Source organism: Triticum aestivum, chromosome 3B (genome assembly GCF_018294505.1).
Source record: "Triticum aestivum cultivar Chinese Spring chromosome 3B, IWGSC CS RefSeq v2.1, whole genome shotgun sequence".
NCBI lineage: Eukaryota > Viridiplantae > Streptophyta > Magnoliopsida > Poales > Poaceae > Triticum > Triticum aestivum.
In genome coordinates this window covers 550,762,868-550,773,353 of record NC_057801.1, presented here as the reverse complement: position 1 = coordinate 550,773,353, position 10,486 = coordinate 550,762,868, and the positions used below count along the sequence as shown (strand labels likewise).

Genomic DNA, 10,486 nt, shown 5'->3' with positions numbered 1-10,486 from the left:
CTCTCTCAGCCTCCAAGTCTAATAAATCATTAATACATTTCGCAATTTCTTTCCCATTTGACCCAAGTGATACTCCTAAGTTGGTTGCATTACTAATGATCTCACGCTCAAAAAAATGCAAAATGGAACAACTGGTATTAACAGACATACATGTAGCCGCCTCGAGATCATGAAGGTTGGCTGCCCTCATAGCACGCCCTAACTGCAGGTCATCAGCGTCGGGCTGGGCCTGAACTCGGTTACTGACATGCCTGTCAACCAAAACCGTGTTCATGATCCCACCAAACGCATTCACGTCGTTCGTAGTCCTATTTGTCGGCGCCCGGTCCTTGGCCATGCCCTCGTCCGTTCCATCAGTGGACACGGGGCACGGCTGTGTAGGCTCAGATCAGCGAAGTGCCGAGGGAGGGGAGTGAAGGGCCTCCGGCCTGCCAGTCCCCATACCCCCGACACAGGTCACTCGCCAGGTGGTCACCACGGGAGAAAGAGAAGAGAGGGCCTCCTGCCCGCCCCTCCCCTTCCCCTCCACCGTGATGGGGCATCGGGAGTCCGCAATATAAAGCTTCCTTGGTTCTGAAATGTGTTGTTGTGTGGCCATGTATTAAATTAGACACTCAAATTTGATCGGTTTTCATGTATCATACAAAAAACACCGTTCATAATTTTTTAAAAATTTTGATTTTATGGAAAATAAGTGTTAATGTATACTATAGAAATATTTACGTAATTTTAAGAACTGTTCTTTTCTTTGCGGGTGAAGAAGTGTTCACGCAGTTAAACCAATTCTTGAATTTTTCGAGTGTTCCAACATTTAAAAAAATATTGTATTTGTTACAATAACTAGATAAAAGGGAACAAAAAAGAGAGGGAAAACACAAAGATAAAAAATAAAAAAATATGAACGGCTAGATGATCGGAAAGAAAAACCCGTACGAGTTGGCTTGCGCCTGACGAAGCAATTTCAGAGTGAGCTGTCGCTGCGACTGCGAGCGCCACGCGCGTAAACGCGACACGTACGCAATCTGTCTGAATCCCGCGCCAACTCGGACACGCGCGGCACCAATCCATAAACATCGTTCTAGCCTCGATCCTTCCCCTCATCCCCCTCGATCTCATCTTCTCCCAACGCACCCGAATCCCCGCCCCTCTGCTCTAATCTGCTCTCGGCGCGCATTCTAAGCTCAGATCATGCCAACGCTATCCGCAAGCGCCCGGCGGAGGGACAGGAACCGCGCGTCCATGGCGGCAAGAAGCCCCGATACGCGTTCGGTAGCATCTCTGACTACGAGAAGCTTGAGGTGCTTGGAGAAGGCACCTACGGCCAGGTGTTCAAGGCACGCAACCGCCGCACCGGCAAGAAGGTCGCCGTGAAGTGGGTCTGTGGCAACGGGGCCGGCGGACACGGCCCGCCCGACATCCGCACGATCACCCGCGAGGCCGGCTGCCTCGGCACGTGCTGGGGTCATGAGTCGATTATCGATATCTTGGATGTGGCGACCGACGCCGAGACAGGGGACGTGTTCCTCGTCATGGAGCTCGTCACCGACGGCCGCACCCTCCGCGAGTCGCTGGAGGCCTGTATCCGAGGACGTGCTCCGTGCGATGATGGAGAAGCTCCTGGATGCGGCAAAGAAGATACATGGAGCCGGCGTCATACATCGGGACTTCAAGACGAAGAACGTCATGGTCGGCTTCTTCGGCGGGCTCAAGGTTGGCGACTTTGGATCGGCGATGCGGGCGAAGCCGGCCGGAGTGTCGTACGAGGAGTGTTGTGTCCGCACCCTGATTTACACCTCACCGGAGCAGCTGGAAGGCAACCGGTACTACGGCCAGGCCATGGACATGTGGGCGCTTGGGTGCATCATGGCGGAGATGTTGGCCGGCAGGACCATCTTCGTGGCGAAGACAGAGGAGGAGCTGCTCGCCGAGATTTACAAGCTGCAAGACCAGATCACTTCGACGGGGAAGCTCGACTTGGAGTTCTTCGAAGAGCTTTCGAAAGCCGGGCGTGAGGTCCTGACCGGCCTGCTTGCCTTCAAGCCCGACGAGAGGATGACGGCGGCGAAAGCGCTCGAGCACCGGTGGTTCAACAAGCCCAAAGGAGCAGAGCGTTGGAATTTGCTAGTGGGCTTTTGGCCCAAAGCCCAACTAAAATTCTGAAATTCTCTTGGCCCATTCATGCACACATGTGAGTGGAGTGAGTGAGGCTAAAGTTTAGTCCCACCTCATAAGTTGAGAGTTGCACCTCTTTATAAGGTGAGCTCTCCTACCACTTGTATGAGCATGAGAAGAGGAGACCTACACGCGCGCTCCTCCGCCTCGCCTCGCCTCGCCTCGCCTCGCCTCGCCTACTGAACAGTTTCCGATTCTTTTGGATCATGACGACTCGGACGTGGGGTTTACTCCCACGACCTACCCGGCCCGCACTATATAGTCAGGCAGACGTCTATCCTAGCCGCCGCCGCTTCGTATGGTTTCTCACCACCGCTCCAGATCATTGCGCCACCAAGCAAGTCTTCTCCATCCCTCCTTTCGGCGTGCACTGGGAGAGGGGCGATCAGGTTTTTGGGGAGCGCACTCGCGCGACTGGTGGCAGCGAAGACTTCGCGAACGACGGCGACTTCCCCGACCTCGGCAACCTCATCCTCGACGACATGGGCGACAACATCAACGCCGGCGGTGCTGCTCCCGCTGCACCGTACGTGATTCTATCTTTCCTGTTCGAGATCATGGTAGAATTCATGTTTCTAGTATGTGCCCTAGATGTGATCTTTTCATCTGCTATGCTAGTTCGCATGATTAGTTCAATCTCTGCTACTGTAGTCATGGTTTATCTTTTGTTTATTCGGATTAAATCTCGTAGTAATTTGCTCATATTTCCAACAATCCAAAAACCTGATTATAGGCAATTTACTCCGAGTGGTTTTGCTGCGCATCTGAAGCCGCCTGCCTTTAAGGGGGCGCAATATAAGAGGTGGCGCACGAGAGCAGTCTACTGGTTTCAGACCATGGGCTTCTATGACGCCACTAAGGGCAAGCCTGAGGGTGATCTTAATCTAGCACAGCTGGAAGCTTTTGGGAAGATCGATACTCTCCTTAAAGACGCTCTTCTAGGTGTTCTTGATGATTCCATTGTGGATTCATATATGTCGTTTGACAACGGCAAGGACATGTGGGCTGCGCTCGAGGCCAAGTTTGGTGCCTCGGACGCCGGTAGCGAGTTATACGTCATGGAGCAATTCTATGACTACAAGATGACTGATGAGCGCTCTGTTGTACAGCAGGCTCATGAGATACAGTCGCTCGCAAAAGAACTTGAGCACTTCAAGTGTGTGTTGCCAGACAAATTTGTTGCCGGAGGCATTATTGCCAAGCTTCCACCTTCGTGGAACAATTTTGCTACTTCACTGAAACACAAGAGACAGGAGTTTTCCGTTGCGGATCTCATTGGTACTCTTGATGTTGAAGAGAAGGCGAGAGCAAAGGACACACGTGCTCGAGTTGTCGAGGGAGCTTCTAGTGCCCACATGGTACAGAAGAAGAACTTCCAGCCCAATAAGTTCAAAAACAACAAGAACAAAACTCAGGGGAAAGGCAAGTTTGATACAAAGAACAAGCCATCACATTCTACCAACTTCAAGAAGAATTCTCATAAGAAGGGGAAGGGACTTTGCCATGTCTGCGGTGATCCTAATCACTGGGCTCCGAAGTGTCCTAACCACTATGAGGAGCGCGAACATGAGAAGGGCGGCAAGTCCGCTAATGTTGTCATCGGTGATACTGATATGAAGGAATCAGGGTACGGTATTTTTCCTACCATCCTTTCAGTATTTCAATCCCCTGATTGGTTAATTGACACATGTGCCAATGTACATGTTTGTGTTGACACCTCCATGTTTTCTTCTTACCAGGCCACAGGGACTTCTCCCGTGCTGATGGGGAACGGGTCACATGCCATCGTTCGAGGTGTTAGTACAGTTGATCTGAAGTTTACTTTGGGGAAGACCGTGCGTCTGAAGAACGTTCATCATGTGCCATCCATCAATAAAAATCTCGTTAGCGGTTCCTATTTATGTCGAGATGGTTTTAATTTGGTTTTTGAGTCCAATAAAGTTGTAATTTCCAAGTGTGGACAATTTGTTGGAAAAGGCTATGAGTGCGGAGGCTTGTTCCGCCTATCTTTGTCAGATATTTGCACTAAAGTTATTAATGTTTGCCACAATAATGAGTCGGATATTTGGCATTCACGACTTTGTCATATTAACTTTGGTTGCATGACGCTGCTAGCCAATATGAATTTAATTCCGAAAATATCTACTGTCAAAGGCTCTAAGTGCCAAGTATGTGTGCAAGCTAAACAACCTCGCAAGTCCCATAAGACTGCAGAGGCAAGAGACTTGGCGCCACTAGAGCTTATACATTCTGATCTTTGTGAGATGAATGGCGTGTTGACAAAAGGTGGAAAGAGATATTTCATGACGTTGATTGATGACTCCACTAGATATTGCTATGTGTATCTTCTGAAATCAAAAGATGAGGCTTTAACTTTCTTCAAAAACTATAAAGCTGAGGCAGAGAACCAACTTGATCGAAAAATTAAACGGCTTAGGTCCGATCGTGGTGGAGAGTATTTTTCCATTGAATTTGATCTATTTTGTGCGGAACATGGTATAATCCATGAGAGGACGCCTCCCTACTCACCTAAGTCTAATGGGGTGGCCGAAAGGAAGAATCGAACTCTAACTGATTTGGTTAATGCCATGTTAGACACATCGGGTCTTTCCAAGGAATGGTGGGGGGAGGCGCTAATGACCGCGTGTCATGTCCTAAACCGAGTTCCCACAAAGCATAAGACCATGACTCCATTTGAGGAATGGGAAAGGAAAAGGTTGAAACTCTCTTACCTACGTTCTTGGGGTTGTTTGGCGAAAGTCAGTATACCAATTCCCAAGAAGCGCAAGCTTGGACCAAAAACCGTGGATTATGTTCTTCTGGGCTATGCTTTTCATAGCATTGGCTATAGATTTTTGATAATAAAATCTGAGGTATCCGACATGCATGTTGGTACGATTATGGAGTCTAATGATGCAACTTTCTTTGAGGACATATTTCCTATGAAGGATATGTCAAGTTCATCAAATCAGGAGATACATATTCCATCTAGTGAGGAACTCACTGTAATTCCTGAACCCACCATTGCGATGGAACACGTTGAGAATCCTGTTGAGGGTGACAATGAAACTCCTATAAGGAGTAAGAGACAGAGGACTGCAAAGTCCTTTGGTGATGATTTCATTGTGTACCTTGTGGATGACACTCCCAGGACTATTTCAGAAGCCTATGCATCTCCTAATGCTGACTACTGGAAGGAAGCTGTTCGTAGCGAGATGGATTCCATCTTAGCTAACGGAACCTGGGAGATCACTGACCGACCTTATGGGTGCAAACCTGTAGGATGTAAGTGGGTGTTCAAGAAGAAGCTTAGACCTGATGGTACGATTGAAAAGTACAAGGCACGGCTTGTGGCTAAGGGTTATACCCAGAAAGAAGGTGAAGACTTCTTTGATACTTACTCACCCGTGGCTAGACTGACCACAATTTGGGTGCTACTATCACTGGCTGCCTCACATGGTCTTCTCGTTCATCAAATGGACGTTAAGACGGCTTTCCTCAATGGAGAGTTGAAGGAGGAAATTTACATGGATCAGCCAGATGGTTTTGTAGTACCTGGTCAAGAAGGAAAGGTGTGCAAGTTATTAAAGTCTTTATATGGCCTTAAATAAGCTCCTAAGGAGTGGCATGAGAAGTTCGAAAGAACATTAACTGCTGCCGGCTTTGTAGTAAATGATGGTGACAAGTGTGTCTACTATCGCCATGGTGGGGGCGAAGGAGTTATTCTTTGTCTGTATGTCGATGACATATTGATCTTTGGAACCAAACTTGATTTAATCAAGGAGGTTAAAGATTTCTTATCTCGCTGTTTTGAGATGAAGGATCTAGGAGTAGTTGATGTTATCTTAAACATCAAGCTGTTGAGAGATGAGAATGGTGGGATCACACTGCTTCAGTCTCACTATGTGGAAAGGGTCTTGAGTCATTTTGGGTATAGCGACTGCATGCCTTCTCCAACTCCATATGATGCTAGTGTGTTGCTTCGAAAGAATCGACGGATTGCTAGAGATCAACTGAGGTATTCTCAGATTATTGGCTCGCTTATGTATTTGGTGAGTGCCACGAGGCCGGACATCTCTTTTGCTGTGAGCAAGCTGAGTCGGTTTGTGTCAAAACCGGGAGATGATCATTGGTGTGCGCTTGAGAGAGTTATGCGCTACTTGAAGGGCACTGCGAGCTATGGGATTCACTACACCGGGTATCCAAGGGTACTGGAGGGTTATAGTGACTTGAACTGGATATCTGATGCTGATGAGATTAAGGCCACAAGTGGTTATGTTTTTACACTTGGTGGTGGCGCTGTTTCCTGGAAGTCTTGCAAGCAGACCATCTTAATGAGGTCAACTATTGAAGCAGAACTCACAGCATTAGACACTGCCACTGTTGAAGCAGAGTGGCTTCGTGAGCTATTGATGGACTTACCTATGGTTGAAAAACCAATACCCCCTATCCTGATGAACTGTGATAATCAAACTGTGATCGTCAAGATAAACAGTTCTAAGGACAATATGAAGTCCTCAAGGCATGTGAAGAGGAGATTAAAATCTGTCAGGAAACTGAGGAACTCCAGAGTTATTACGTTGGATTATATCCAAACGTCGAAAAACTTGGTAGATCCCTTCACAAAGGGTCTATCACGTAATGTGATAGATAATGCATCGATGGAGATGGGTTTGAGACCCACCGCATGAGTTGTCCATAGTGGTAACCCACTCTATGTGATCGGAGATCCCGTGAAGTAGAAGTGGGAGACAAGCTGTTGGTCAGCTGAGAGGAGAGTATCCTTATTTTAAATATCCCACTCCGTGAAGATGCAATACTCTCCTGATCTGCATGGCAGGTTGATATCTATCTTAATGTGTTCCAAGTGGCTTATTTGAGTAAGCAGAGATGGTGTCCTGCAGAGCATCTCCTGAGGAACACACCTATATGAATTTGATTGTTAACGTCGCAGTCTGTGAGAAGTGGGTGCTCTCTAATAAATTCATGAAAGGCCCTGGAGTACGACATATACGCTCCACCCGCGGGGAAGCCTTGCGGCAGCGAAGTATCGGTCAAGAATTTGTGTGAAACTAGTCTCGCAGAAAACTTGTAGTTCAAGGCATAGTCCACTATTCAAGTTGTGATCTAGTGTAGCATAAATCTCTAAGTGGAAGTTCAACTTCACAGTCTCCACTAAGCACCGGTATATAAACAATGTTTTGGAAACAAATGGTGAAATGTGCCAATGAGACTTTGTGGGGGATTGTTGGAATTTGCTAGTGGGCTTTTGGCCCAAAGCCCAACTAAAATTCTGAAATTCTCTTGGCCCATTCATGCACACATGTGAGTGGAGTGAGTGAGGCTAAAGTTTAGTCCCCACCTCATAAGTTGAGAGAGAGTTGCACCTTTTTATAAGGTGAGCTCTCCTACCACTTGTATGAGCATGAGAAGAGGAGACCTACACGCGCGCTCCTCCTCCTCGCTCGCCTCGCCACGCCACGCCTCGCCTTGTCACGTCACGACGCGCCGCGGGTTGCGGGATTGAGCCAAGCCGAGGGCAGAGCTATGCACGTTGTCTATATTTTTGCTGCTCGGGAAAAATTAATGAGTCATTAATTAATAATTAACGGACGCGTTAATTACTGAACAGTTTCCGATTCTTTTGGATCGTGACGACTCGGACGTGGGGTTTACTCCCACGACCTACCCGGCCCGCACTATATAGTCAGGCAGACGTCTACCCTAGCCGCCGCCGCTTCGTATGGTTTCTCACCACCGCTCCAGATCATTGCACCGCCAAGCAAGTCTTCTCCATCCCTCCTTTCGGCATGCACTGGGAGAAGGGACAACAGGCCTCCGGAACCCCGCCTCTCGTGATCCTGTACAGGAGAGGGGCGATCAGGTTTTTGGGGAGCGCACTCGCGCGACTGCTGGAAACGACGACTTCGCGAACGACGACTTCTTCCCCGACCTCGGCAACCTCATCCTCGACGACATGGGCGACAACGTCAACGCCGACGGTGCTGCTCCCGCTGCATCGTACGTGATTCTATCTTTCCTGTTCGAGATCGTGGTAGAATTCATGTTTCTAGTATGTGCCCTAGATGTGATCTGTTCATCTGTTATGCTAGTTCGCATGATTAGTTCAATCTCTGCTACTGTAGTCATGGTTTATCTTTAGTTTATTCGGATTAAATCTTGTAGTAATTTGCTCATATTTCCAACACAGAGCACCCTGGCTTTGTGTCGCTGATGAGTTAATTAGCTTGATGTAGCATCTGATAGATGCAGTGCCACTGGTTAATTATTTCATTGCACTGCGGCTGAGTTAGCTTAATTACTGTGTTGTGTTATTCTGTACTGTAGTTATTAGTTGCAGGAAACTTAGTTATGGGTTATTACTTGATGTAATTCTTTGACTTGAGCAATCAATGGACTACTGTAGCATGGAAATTACTTGATGGCCGAACAATATCTATGTTGATGGCATGCTAGAAATGGAGTTGGCTAAAAGAGCTCCATTTTACGCATCGTGGTGATAGTAGTGCATCTGGTTGTGCTTCTGAATCTGATTGAGCTTTTTCTATATAATCGGTCTGAATATGATAAGCTTCTGAATCTGGTTGAAAAAAATTGATCTTGATGTAACGGTGATTGCTGCTAAGCTTCTGAATCTGGTTGAGCTTTCTATAACTGGTCTGAATCTGTTAAGCTTCTGTTTCTCATTGAAAAAATATAGTTGTGAGTAACAGATGTGAAGTCGGAAGAAAAACAAATGTTGAATGTCTCAGACCTAAGAAGGATATTCTACTACTAGCTAGTTGGATATCATCGGTTCAGAGCACCCACATGAAATCTGCACAACAGTAAACAGCACCCACATGAATTTGTTGCCATTGATTCAATGTGCTTTATTTCCATTGATAGAAGAAGAAGAGTAAATACAGGGTATGGAACAACACAAGCACAGACGACATGGTGCCCGGAGCATAGGGACATGGGGTGCTCAGCCCAAAGAAACGAAAAGAACAACAAGACAAAACTCTCCTGGCTCTGAGAAGCAACTCGAACATGATGAAGAGAACCAACATCCGACACCAACGTCGGGGACGCCGAGAGCGAACAAGACGACACCTTCAAGAAGGGGAACGGCGTCAAGATGTCGTCGTCGTCCGGTCCAGGAGCCCGGACCTAGGATTTTCCCCGATGCTCGAAGAGGGGCTAAGACGAAGACCATGGTAGCGCCTCCAAGAAGGGGACGACACCCGCGGGTGTGGCCGCTGCCAGCACCGGCAAGCCAAGCAGGAATTATGCCCTGGCCTTTATCTAAGCAATCCCAAGCCGCTGGGGCAGAGAGGAGGAAGTCGAAACACGTGCCGAAGTCACCAATCGCAGGGAGGGGAGGAACGCCCATCACCGAAGCCGGCATCGGACATCACCGGGAGAGCGAGCTACAAATCCGACAGGAGCACGAGCGACTCGTAGAGCTGAGTTGGGTTGGGCGAATAGGCGGAGGGGAATTTGGCGGTGAAGGCAAAGACAATGCAGCGATGGCCGGCAACATGGACGGTCCAAGATCCGGAGAGGAGCGCAGATCCGGGCCGCCAGGGCCAAAACCACCGGGACCCCGGCAAGCCCAAGAAGTTGGAAGAGGAACGCAGCTCCCGGAGCATGTCGGGTCCAGAGCCGTGCCAGCATGGACCAGGTCCAGCCAGGAGCACAAGAAGGGGACGCAGGTTCATGGCTGCCAGGGGTCAAAGCCAGATCACACTCGCGAGGGGGGAGAGGGACGCCATGAAAAACAACACGCCAACCACGCAAACCGGCCAACACACTGCGATAGACGCCATGCCGCTGCCATCAATGAGGGGGTGGGGGGCACCGCAATCAGAGGACGGCCCAGGCTAGCTAGAGAGGAGCAGGTGTTGGGAAACGTAGCATGCAATTTCAAATAATTCCTACGCTCACGCAAGATCTATCTAAGAGATGCATAGCAACGAGAGGGAGAGATCATCTTCATACCCTTGAAGATCGCAAAGCGTAAGCGTTTATGAACGCGGTTGATGTAGTCGTACACCTTCACGATCCGTCCCGATCAAGTACCGAACGTACGGCACCTCCGCGTTCAGCACATGTTCAGCTCGATGACATCCTCGCCTTCTTGATCCCGCAAGAGGGGCAAAGTAGTAGATGAGTTCCGACAGCACGACGGCGTGGTGATGGTGTTGGTGAAGAACAATCTCCACAGGGCTTCGCCAAGCACAATGAAAACTATGACGGAGGATAAACTAAAGGGACAGGGTTGCCAGCACACGGCTTGGTGTTTCTTGAT

General features: G+C 48.5%; 1 pseudogene; it reads left to right on the top strand.

Annotated features, from left to right (window-relative positions):
* The first annotated feature begins 335 nt into the window (after nt 1-335).
* LOC123067587 (putative cyclin-dependent kinase F-2) lies at nt 336-8,415 on the top strand (annotated as a pseudogene).
* The last annotated feature ends 2,071 nt before the right edge of the window (nt 8,416-10,486 follow it).